At 34.7% G+C, this 11,410-nt stretch overlaps 1 long non-coding RNA gene across 1 annotated transcript; it reads left to right on the top strand.

Annotated features, from left to right (window-relative positions):
• Positions 1 to 4,242, top strand: LOC133728836 (uncharacterized). Its single transcript, XR_009856035.1, has 3 exons — positions 1 to 422; positions 961 to 1,015; positions 3,230 to 4,242. It is a non-coding gene; the product is annotated as an uncharacterized LOC133728836 (long non-coding RNA).
• The last annotated feature ends 7,168 nt before the right edge of the window (positions 4,243 to 11,410 follow it).

The following is an 11,410-nucleotide window of genomic DNA, read 5'->3' as shown; positions in this document are numbered from 1 at the left end:
TTTGAAATTTGTATTAAAATAAAAATAAAAATAAAAAATTTAAGTTTGCCGCCACTAAAATTCTTCCCGCTGCCTCAAATATTTGATCATCCTGCCCATATCCCTAAAATTGTGGAGCCTCTACATGCTACTCTTTTACTACCTCCAGCGATGAAACTCCAATAAACCTAAAAGATCTAAAATTTCACGGCTTCTCTTCCATCGCCCATCACTCTCTCTCTCTCTCTCTCTCGTAATTCTCCTTTTTTTCCTCTTATTCTGTCTCAGCACGTCTTATTCTTCTATATCCTCTTGGTCTTTCTTTACAGGTTTGCCTCCATTCCAGATCTGTTCGGACACAAAAATTGAAAGAAGTTTGGCAGTTGGGCAATAGTACAAGAGCCTTGCATCGATTCTATGATTGGTCTTGTTTAGGATTTGAGGTAAGTGATTTCTCTTTTCTTTGCAACACGTATTTGACAACTACCAGCAATCCTATCTTAGACTTCAACGGAAAATTCTCTTTTAACCAAAATCTAAGGCTTCACTTGACTTCCTCGTATGCTTAGAGCTTATCTTTCTCATAACTTAGAGAAAAGGGCTACTTGATTTTAGGGGATACTGTTTGAGGGTTTTTGTTATATATCTGTTGTGTTTGTGTTTCTAGTTTGTTGATTCGAATTTGGGATTTTGGTGATATTGTTTTGTAGCAGGGGAGAAGTGAAGTTTAGAATTAACTAGGCAAGAAGCCCGCGCAATGCTGCGGATCTGTTATATGCCTGAATTTTATTATTGATATAATCGAGCTTAATATAATAGTAACTACAAACATTGGATATACTATATAACCAAATTTTGACAAATTTTAAAGTAATTCGAGTTAACAGCATTATTGTTGCCTTCATTGAGTACTCCAATTGATGGGCTGGTCAAATATCTCTTTGAATTCAGTTCTTCTGAATACTTAACTGTGGGTTGCAGGTTTCTGTTTGGGATTTCTGTCAATCATATATTTGCGAGAGAATCACCGTTTTCGGTAAGTGATTGCATATTCTGCTTTGTCCTTTTGGGATTTTGATTTTGCTGAGTGAAACATATGGTTGCAAGTAAACCTAGCTTCTAATCGATTTTGTATGTGCCCTACTTTTTAAAGTGTGATTTGTATGATTGTATCACCTCTCTGCATATCTAATTGATTAGTCTTCTTTTGATATTACATTGTGCATATATTTGTGCATGTTCAGTAATTGAAGGCTGCAAGAGTTGTCTTAGTTTATGCAATACCTTGATTGTAATTTATTATTTATCATCACTTCATTGAAAAATTGCATCACATCAGTTCATTATAATAGCTACATCCTTGAGAAGCAACAATCTTAAACAAAGGTGTTCTAACCATAATGGCTGCGGTAGAAAGCCATCTTGCTAGATGTTTTACTGAAATGAAACACAACTCTCCTCACGTTCTTCTCTGTTAAAGGTCTAGGATTGGAGAGCAGAGGAAATAGGATTACGGAGAGCTAGCCATAGGGATGATTTTGCTATATATGATAACAAGAAGAAATTCAAGAACTGGATTGTTTGGTAGATGTGATAGAATCGTAGAGAAAAAGAATACAAAAAGAAAGAATTATGTTTAAAAGACATTGTATCATGAATTAAATTTGTAGTTGGAAAGTAGTTAGGGGATTCTTTCAATAGTGGGAACTGCGCTGAAAAATTTAGGTGCACTTGAAGAAGAAATATACACATAAGTTCATGTCTATCTCATATATTTCCAGCATATTAAATATAACTTTCCCCCCTAAACCTGAGCTCCACCAACAACTACTCAATAATCATCCTTCCAGTTCCAACAACTGAAAGCTTAGATTTGTGGACACATCTCTCTGATCCAACTAGGACTTACCCCTTTTTTTGTGTAATATTAGCTAGTCAGAAGTGGTAATTTCAGCTTTAGGTACATAGGACAAGTAGCAGTGGTGTGTGCGTCTTTGTGATTTACAAGGATCTTTAGCTCTGCTGCTTATGTTTCCATACTTTATTATGTGTTTTCTTCTTTTGGTGGGGCCTTAAGATATGAATTTCTGCATGATCTACAAGGATATATATGTGAATCAAGCTTTTGTGCTGATTGTTTCTCAAAGGAACAAGATATCTAGCTTCTGGTTGCAAGTAAACAACTTATGTTCTCATTGACATAAGTTGATGTTTATCTCCGATTCTTCGTTTTAACGTATAGGGAAGACATATATAGCTGCAGATAAATTGTTCTTGGTGTATGCAATACTTTGATTGTAGTCTCTTTAGTTAATCCCACACCTGACGCCTGGACAGATCACCATATACAACCTGCATTTTCTATCTTGAACTTCCCTTTCTTCCTTGGCTTTGGTATAACTGTACCATCAATAAGTAGTTTAGAGCATCTACTTTTTGCTGTGACCTTGCTCTGTCAGGAACTCAGGGATCGATTATAGGCTCACCTCCAATATTATGCTGAGGTCTGATTTTGTTCTCAATTAGATCCTAGATACTGTTTCTATTTTATCTTAATGTTAACTAAGTCCTTACTGAGATTTCTCTTTTGTGTGTTCAAAACTTTGGTCAAGATGATAACTACGTACATATATAAGGGAAAAAGCTTCATTTCTTTGTATACATAAGGTTGCTATTAATTATCTAATTGATAGACTTACTGCCCACTTTTATTCTTAATTGTGAATCTATTGTCTTATCCTCATACTCTTAGTTACTTTTGGGTGGAATTTTTGCTTCTGACTGTTGGACCTCAGTTTGATGATTGTGTAGATCATGTTATAAACTTTCTGTTAATATGCAACCTGAAACACTACAACCCTCATCTACTTCACCGTCACTCCCATCACAACACTTACCACAAACCAGTCCACCCATTGAATATGACTGTCCTTCTTCAAGGCATCACCAGCTTAATAATAATTCCTCTTTCTCCTCTCCTATAACAAACTAGCATTATATTATTAGAGAGAGAAGAAAACAGTAGGGCTTTATCTAAAGCTCTGTTTTAGTTTAGGCATAGGATTTCATGTACAAAACTGAACGATAAAAAAGTTTGGCTACATTGTAGTTCTCATAACCCTAGTACTCATCAAAATTGATAAAAAAAAAATTTTGTTGTCAAGGCGTTTTTGCAGCAATTAGGAGTTTTTTTATAAGGTCCTCATACTTATTATACTTTGTTTCATTTCCTGTTTTGCTATTTTGACAGGGTAAATCTACTAATGGAGATTTCGAAGCAAATGCACCTTGATCCTTAGCTGCTAGCCACTAGTTATAAGGTATTCGAAGAAACCTTATCTATCTATATGAGGCAACAAAATATTAATAATGTGCGAGTAGTTTAGAATTAATGGTTTTATTACTTGCAGTATTAATAATGTGCAACAAAGTATCTGAGAGCATTATATATGGTCAATGACTTTAGCTTATGATATGATAGCACTGACCCATTTTATATGTACTGTTGAACATGCTGTATTTGTTTTCTTTTTCATACCTCCTGTGAGATATTATAGTAATTTGCAACATGTTGGATTGGCTTGGACGGCTGTGATGGAGTGCTTGGGGTTCCCTTAGCAATTTCGCCCTATTGGGCCAGCTGGGCCTGGGGCTGTTTGGAGGGTTTGTGGTATGGCTGGAAGTGGGTGGGCTGGGTCCTACAACTTCTGGCTTGGACTCTGTCTGCTAGGGATTGGGGCTGGATTACCCTCTTGCTAGGGGATTGGATGTTGTGGGTCTCTATGGCCCATAGTGCCGTTTAATTTTTGTTTGGGTCGCAAAAACCAGTGCCTTAGTTGGATTTTTTGTAAGCTTCGAGGTTTCTAGGTTTTTGTTAGAATAAAAGTGCGTGAATTTACCAAAAGGTGGGTGTACTAGGGATTTCTGGGATTTTATTCTGCTAGAATAGGGTTCATGAGGTTCTAAGGAACGATTCTTTCTGTCGACCCCATAGGGGTGTTTCGTTTTTGTACTGCTTGCTGAATATTAATGAAAGGGCTGACCTATTACCATAAAAAAAAAAAGTGGAGATTGTAGTTACTAACTTCAGTAGGTATTGGGCTTTTAAGTGGCAATTAGTTTGCTTAGACATGTTTAACAAATGTAATCTTTTATTATTTGTTTTTAGGTTAGTATTTTCTCTCGTACTATTCTAATGTCATGGATGATGTTATTTTATCTATGTATTAAGACTATGTAGTTTGCATTCTATAAATTATTCAAATCTTCACTATATCTATTTGGTTCTTCATGTTCCAGAAAATAAATATTCAATTTGTGAAAAAATTCTAATAATTAAAATCGAATGTAATTTCATTTACTATTTTATTCCCACAAGAGGTGAGTCGTTTGCGACAATAATTTTCGGACAAAAATGTTTTATTTTGATAAACCATATTCATCGGTAAAAGTCATTTGTATAGACGGTAATGGTTATTAATTCCCACAAAGAAAATATGTAATCGGAAATACTCAAATTAGTTAGTCGGAAATATTTATTCCAACGAAGTTTTTGGTCGAAAATATGTCATAAGAAAAAGTTTTCCGACAACAATTGTGGTTGGAAAAAATTCGTGGGAAAGACTTATTCCGACGAAACGAGTGGTCGAAACTACATCGTCGGAAATAAATATTACGACAAAAAGTGTGGTCGGAAATAATTCGTCGGAAATACAATTATTTCCGACGGAAAACCTTAATTCCGTCGATTTTTTTTTCAGACGAAACAAACATTAATTCCGACCAAAACGAGACTCAAATCCGACAGTGATTTTCGTCGGAAATGGTCAAGCATTTCCAACGGTTGGTCGGAAGAAAATTATTTCCGACCAAGGCATTTCCGACGACGACTTTTTGTTGGAAAAAGGTATTTCCGAAAAAATGTTCTATTTCCGACCATTTTTCGTGGTCGGAAATTACCGTCTGTGTTGTAGTATAGAACTTTTCCCTTACTGAAAGAAGCTGCCAAACATGAATGACTTGTGTCTATTAAAGAACTTCAATCTCTAACTCCGTTTTGTGAAACCCATAAACATACACAAATCAAATACACTTCTTCACGAGAATGGGAACCTTGCGGAGCAACAGTTTTTTTTGTGCATCTCTTTCTTTTTCTATTACTAAATGTCACCCACCTTTTCAGTTTTGTGCAAACCTTTTGCCATGTTGATGAGGGCTCTGCCTTGTTGCAATTCAAGGAAACCTTTACTGTAATACACAATTCTGCGCATCCAAAGTTTGCATCTTGGACAGCACAAGGACAGATGAATCTTAGTTTTTGCTCATGGAGTGGTGTCGAGTGCGACGAGTACTTTGGCTATGTCATTGGCCTTGACCTAAGAAGCAGTTATCTTTATGCTTCTATCAATTCCAACAGTAGCCTTTTTCTACTTGTTCACTTGCTAAGGCTGGATCTTTCCGATAATGACTTCAGTCTTTCTGAAATACCATTGAGATTAGGCCATGATCTTACCAGCCTAACCTATCTCAACCTTTCATTCTGCTCATTTCATGGGGAGTTCTCTGTTGGCATCTTTCATCTACCAAACTTGCAGGTTCTTGATTTGGATTCTAACCAAGGCCTGAGAGGTTATTTACCTGATTTCAACAGGAGTAGTCCCTTGGAGTATTTGAATGTTGCGAGGACAAGTTTTTCCGGTTATTTACCTGCTTCAATCAGTAACCTCCATTCCTTAATTTTTTTGAACATCGAGTATTGTGAGTTTAAACCCCACCTTCCATCTTTGTTAGACAAATAGCTACCATCAAGTATAAGGACCAAGTTATAGTGTAGGGATTATGAATAGGGGATATCGTACCTAAGGGATTCGAAAACCCACTCTAGCTAGGGAAAACCTAAAGAGTGGTAGATGAATATGCAAATGTACAAATTACAAACAAAGGGCTCACAAGTGAACCAAAGTTCATGGTGAATATATGCAAGATGGTGTAGTGGTTTGATTTTGGTTTTGGAGATGGTTTAAACTCGAATTAACACACAATAAAAACTTGAAATGTAAACTAGGCTATGCTAAACTAGATGTGATAGAATGGATGGAAGTTAGAGCTTTAGGTTGTTCACCATAGCCTCTCTTGCATGCATTGATGTTTAAACTCTAAGGCCTAATTACCCTCTTAGCATCCGGATAAGACTACTAAGGCCTAAACTCCTTTGATTTTATCAATTTTCACCGGATAGGTGTGAAACTAACTACCCAAGAACAAGTTATATTACTGGATAAGTATCAATTCCTTGCCCCTAGATGCATGAAGGTTTGAGTTTAGATAATCAAGTAAGCAAACCAATACTAGGTCTAGGTGATTTTATCTCACTACCCTCACATACACACACCTAGTGTGCTATCATGCTATTAATGTTCAAAGATAGCTACTCTCTAAACATTGTTCATGTAATGACAAATGCAAAGTATTCAAATTAGCTAGATTCAAATACAAGCATTCACTTCTTGAATTAACATGTGAAGATGATCATGGAAATTTCATCAAATAAGATTCAAACATCAATTCATTACAAGTTTGGCTAGGGCTTTCAACCCTAGCCCCAACAATAGACTACTCATACATATCTACATAAACTAGCATCAACATAATGGAAAACATTAAGCTATCAAAAAATAGAGTTTAGAAATGACTAGGGATGATCACAATTAAGTGAAGGATGATGAAGTGGTTCATTATGGAAATTTTGTCATAAAGATGATGAGGAGCCTCCTCTTGTGCTCTAGCTTATTCCTTGAACTCCTTCTTCAATACTTGAAATGATGATAATGCTTGGTATATGTAAGATGTTATGAGTAGGGATGTATTTGAGAAATGAAGTGGTGGAGATGGTAGTTTAAGGTTTAGGGAGCAATATAACTATCGAAATCGTGTTGTCTGCATGAAAAAGAACCCCTCTTTTTTCCCCATATATTCGAAATTGTTAATGTGTTTTTGGTCGTTTCATAAGCAAACATATATAAAACATATGTTGATCATATCACTTGTGATGATTTTATGGAAAGAAATATTAGTTTGAGGGATAAATTGATTTCCTAGGGTCTAACGACGTATATATGATATAATTTGTAAATGAATGTTGCAGCAAAGAATTGTGATTGAGGTGCAGATGAGAAGCCGAAAACGTCGTGCCAAGGTCTTGAAGACAGCTGCTGTCGCTGATGGTGTGTTTATATTAATATTCCTCTCATATATTGTTATGGTTCATTTGCCGTACATTTTTTTTCCCTGTTTTGTATCTTTCTGCTATCCAATCAGCCTGGGGCAATCTACCGTTGATTGTTCACTGGGCAGATCTGGGCCGTCAAATTTCTGTTACTCCATATCCAACGTTAACGTTAGTATACACAGTGATGAAAAAATAAAAAAAGCGGTGCAGATCGAGGTAGCGGTAGAGGGAGGAGGTTAAATCTATCCTCCACTTTTTATCATCCTCATCCTCGTATTATCTCTGCCATAAGTCCATAACTAATTGAAACCAGAATTTATCAGAACGATGTCGAGAGAGGAAGAAACCCATCATCAAATTCGTAATTGAAACCAGACTTTGATCAGAAGGATGTTGTATATGAATGGATTGAATTGTGGTGGCGGTGGTGTGTTAGTGAGAGACAAGAGAATGGGTAATGATTTTCGTTGGCTACTAGTTCGTAAAGAAGAGAGAATCATGAATGATATGGGTTTTTAATTGTGGGTGGCGGTGTGGTCTGTTCGAAGGAGAGAGAGAGAGAGAGTGATTGATGAAGTTGGGTGTCCGAGGCTTCCAGCTGAGAGAAACTAGTTTAGATCCGTTTATATAAAACAAATAAATCATCTCCAATAAAGCATGGTTGGAGTTTGTAGTAATTATGCTTCTCTTCTCAGGTACGAGCCACCCCAAGCTCTTTTTCTTTATACTTTTATTTTTTTATTTTTTATCAAAGCTTTTATGTTATTTTATTTATTTGTTTTCTGTCCCATTTTTTAATAAATTTCATTTGTTACCTCAAAAGTTAATTGAAAAATAAAATACTAGATTTATTTTAGAAGTGACATTGACTTGATCATAGTTATTTATCTAAATTATAGTGTTGTTTCTTCGATTTTTAATAAACTACATTTGTTACTTCAGAATTGTTGGTTATAGTTCTAAATACACCACATTAGTTACCAAAATATTAATCGTAAAGAAACTATTTGAAAAGAAAAATCATTAAATTAATTTTTCTAGACCTGATCATATTAACTTAATTAATTTATAATTAAGTTTAGTGTTAAGAATAATTAAGCGCGATGATTTTGTACTTCGAGTTTTCATGCATGCGTAATAGAGATAGAACCCACAGGAATCGGTCATGAAAAGCACCCTCATAGTATTTAGTGACAAATTGAAAATATGTGTTTTAGTATTGATGATATTAAAGTCACTCTGGTTGACCAAATGGATTGGTGTACAAACAAAATTGAAAGGAAATAATAAATTGACTGTGTATTCAAAAAATCGATTTTGTGCGATCCAAACAATTGAAACTGAAATCGATAAATTTGATATTACCCATATATTTATAGCGTATTAATAGGTACTGTGTAAAAAATTAACTTGATCCGATGTCATTTTGACATCAAACAAAGCAGTCAACCATTTATACATTAATACTTCCCTAAGGGGAGCTGAACCATTAGGAGATAAACTTCTCAAAATTTTTACACTGGTTGATATATCTCATACCCACGAAAGCGTGAAAGCTGACAAATTGAAAAAAGAATATCTTAATGAGCGGTTATGAGCATATTAGTTTTATGTGGTATTTAGGGTTTAGGGTTGACCTATTAGATGAAAACCCAAACGATGACAAAAATAGCTGAAATTTTGACCATTACCATTTCTTCCTACCATGATAACATCCAATGGTCGATTTTGATAAACTTTATTTCTTCCACCTTGTTGCTTATGTAAGGTATATTTCTGTATAAAACTAATAAACAAGTTAGACAATATTATAGTAGCTAGGCATATCAAGATTTTGTGCGATCCTCAAAATCGAAACTGAAAATCGATAAATTTGATATTACCCATCTATTTATAGTGTATTAATAGGTACTGTGCAAAAAAAATTACTCGATCCGCCGTCATTTTGACATCAAACAAAGCGGTTAACCCTTTATACTTCCTTAAAGGGAGCTGAACCACTAGAAGATAATTTTTTCAAAATTTTTACATTAGTTGATATAGCTCATAGCCACGACTGTGTAAGAGCTGACAGATTGAAAAAACAAGTTGCGAAAGACCGGTTATGAGCATATTAGTTTTATGTGGTACTTAGGGTTTAAAGTTGACCTAATAGATCAAGATCCAAACAACGACGAAAATAATTGAAAAATTGACCATAACCTTTTCTTCTTATCATGATAACATCCAACAGTTGATTTTGATAAATTTTATTTCCTCCACCTTGTTTCTCATGGAAGGTATACTTATTTCATATAGCTAATAAACAAGTTAGACAATACTAATAGGCATATAAGGATTTTGTGCGATTCAAAATAATTAAAATAGAAAATCGATAAATTTGACATTACCCATCTATATATAGCATATTAAAGCATCTTTAGCAGACTCTCTATTGTGGCTCCTTAGCCATTTTGGAGAGCATGTTTAGCTTTTTATCTATTTTAGCAGCTGCACGAGACTCCTAAGTGGCTCTCTATTATAACTTTTAGCTATCTCGCTCCTAAATATAGAGAGCAGGATGAGACTCTCTATAATTTAGAACATTCCTTTTAAGTTATTTTATGTAATTTATAAATACATTTAAATTATTTAATCTTCATTTAAAAAATAATATAAATTCAAAACTAACTAAACTAGAGGGCATTGATGCAGACGTAATTCTAAAGTGGTTAGCTAAAATAACTTTTTAGCTACTTTAGCTAAAATTTGACTCAAAAATGGCTAGCATTGCTAAAGATGCTCTAATAGGTAATGTGTAAAAAAATTAACTCGATCCACCGTCATTTTGACATCAACAAAAGCGGTAAACCCTTTATATACCTATACTTCCCTAAGGAGAGTTGAACCACTATGAGATAAACTTTCCGAAATTTTTACATTGGTTGATATAGCTCATACCCACAAGAGTGTGAGAGCTAACAGATAAAAAAAAAAAAAAAATTGTGAATGATCGGTTATGAGCATATTAGTTTTATGTGGTGCTTAGGGTTTAGGGTTGACTTAGTATATCAAGACCCAAACGATGACGAAAATAGTTGAAATTTTGAGCATGACCATTTCTTCTTTTCATGATAACATCCAACGGTCGATTTTGATATAATCTATTTCCTCCACCTTGTTGCTTATGGAAGATATATTTTTTATATACAACTAATAAACAAATTACATCACATTAGTAGGCATATAAGGATTTTGTGCGATTCAAAAAATTGACACTGAAAATCGATAAATTTGACATCACCCATCTATTTCTAGGGCATTAACGGGTATTGTGTAAAAAAATTAACCCAATCCGCCGTCATTTCGACATCAAATAAAGTAGTAAACCCTTTATACGCTTATATTTCCCTAATGGGAGCTAAACCACGAGGAAGTAAACTTTCATAAATTTTTACATTAGTTGATATAGCTCACACCCACGAGAGTGTGAGAGCTAAAGGATCGAAAAAAGAAGTTGTGAATGAGCGGTTATCAGCATATTAGTTTTATATGGTATTTAGAGTTTGTGGTTGACCTAGTAGATCGAGAGTCAAACGACGACAAAAATAGCTGAAATTTTGACCATAACCATTTCTTCTCATCATGATAACATCCAACGTTCGATTCTTAATAAAGTCTATTTCCTCCACATTGTTGCTCATGGAAGACATATTTTTTTGATACAACTAAAAAACAAGTTAGACCACTTTAGTAGACATATAAGGATTTTGTGCGATTCAGAAAATCAAAATTGAAAATTGATAAATTTGACATTACCCATATATTTTTAGAGTATTATTAGGTATTGTGTAAAAAATTTAACTTGATCCATCTTCATTTCGACATCAAATAAAGTGGTCAACCCTTTATACATTTATATTTTCCTAAGGGGAGCTGAACCACAAGGAGGTAAACTTTCAAAATTTTGTATGTTAGTTGATATAGCTCACACCCATGAGAGTGTTAGAGTTGACGGATCGAAAAAAAAAAGTTGCGAATGAGCGGTTATGAACATATTAGTTTTAGGGTCTGTGACCACTAGCACCAAAATGGGTTAATTTTAGCCCACTTACACCACCAACAGAATTCTATTCCCACTAACCCAACTACAGATTCAAAAGACGATTCTGCCCCTGAAAAATTAAAAAATTACAAGTGGCACACCAGCTCTATCTCGCTCTC

Source organism: Rosa rugosa, chromosome 2 (genome assembly GCF_958449725.1).
Source record: "Rosa rugosa chromosome 2, drRosRugo1.1, whole genome shotgun sequence".
NCBI classification, from domain to species: domain Eukaryota; kingdom Viridiplantae; phylum Streptophyta; class Magnoliopsida; order Rosales; family Rosaceae; genus Rosa; species Rosa rugosa.
The sequence above is the reverse complement of the archived record's forward strand: the minus strand, read 5'-3'. Positions and strand labels throughout refer to the sequence as shown.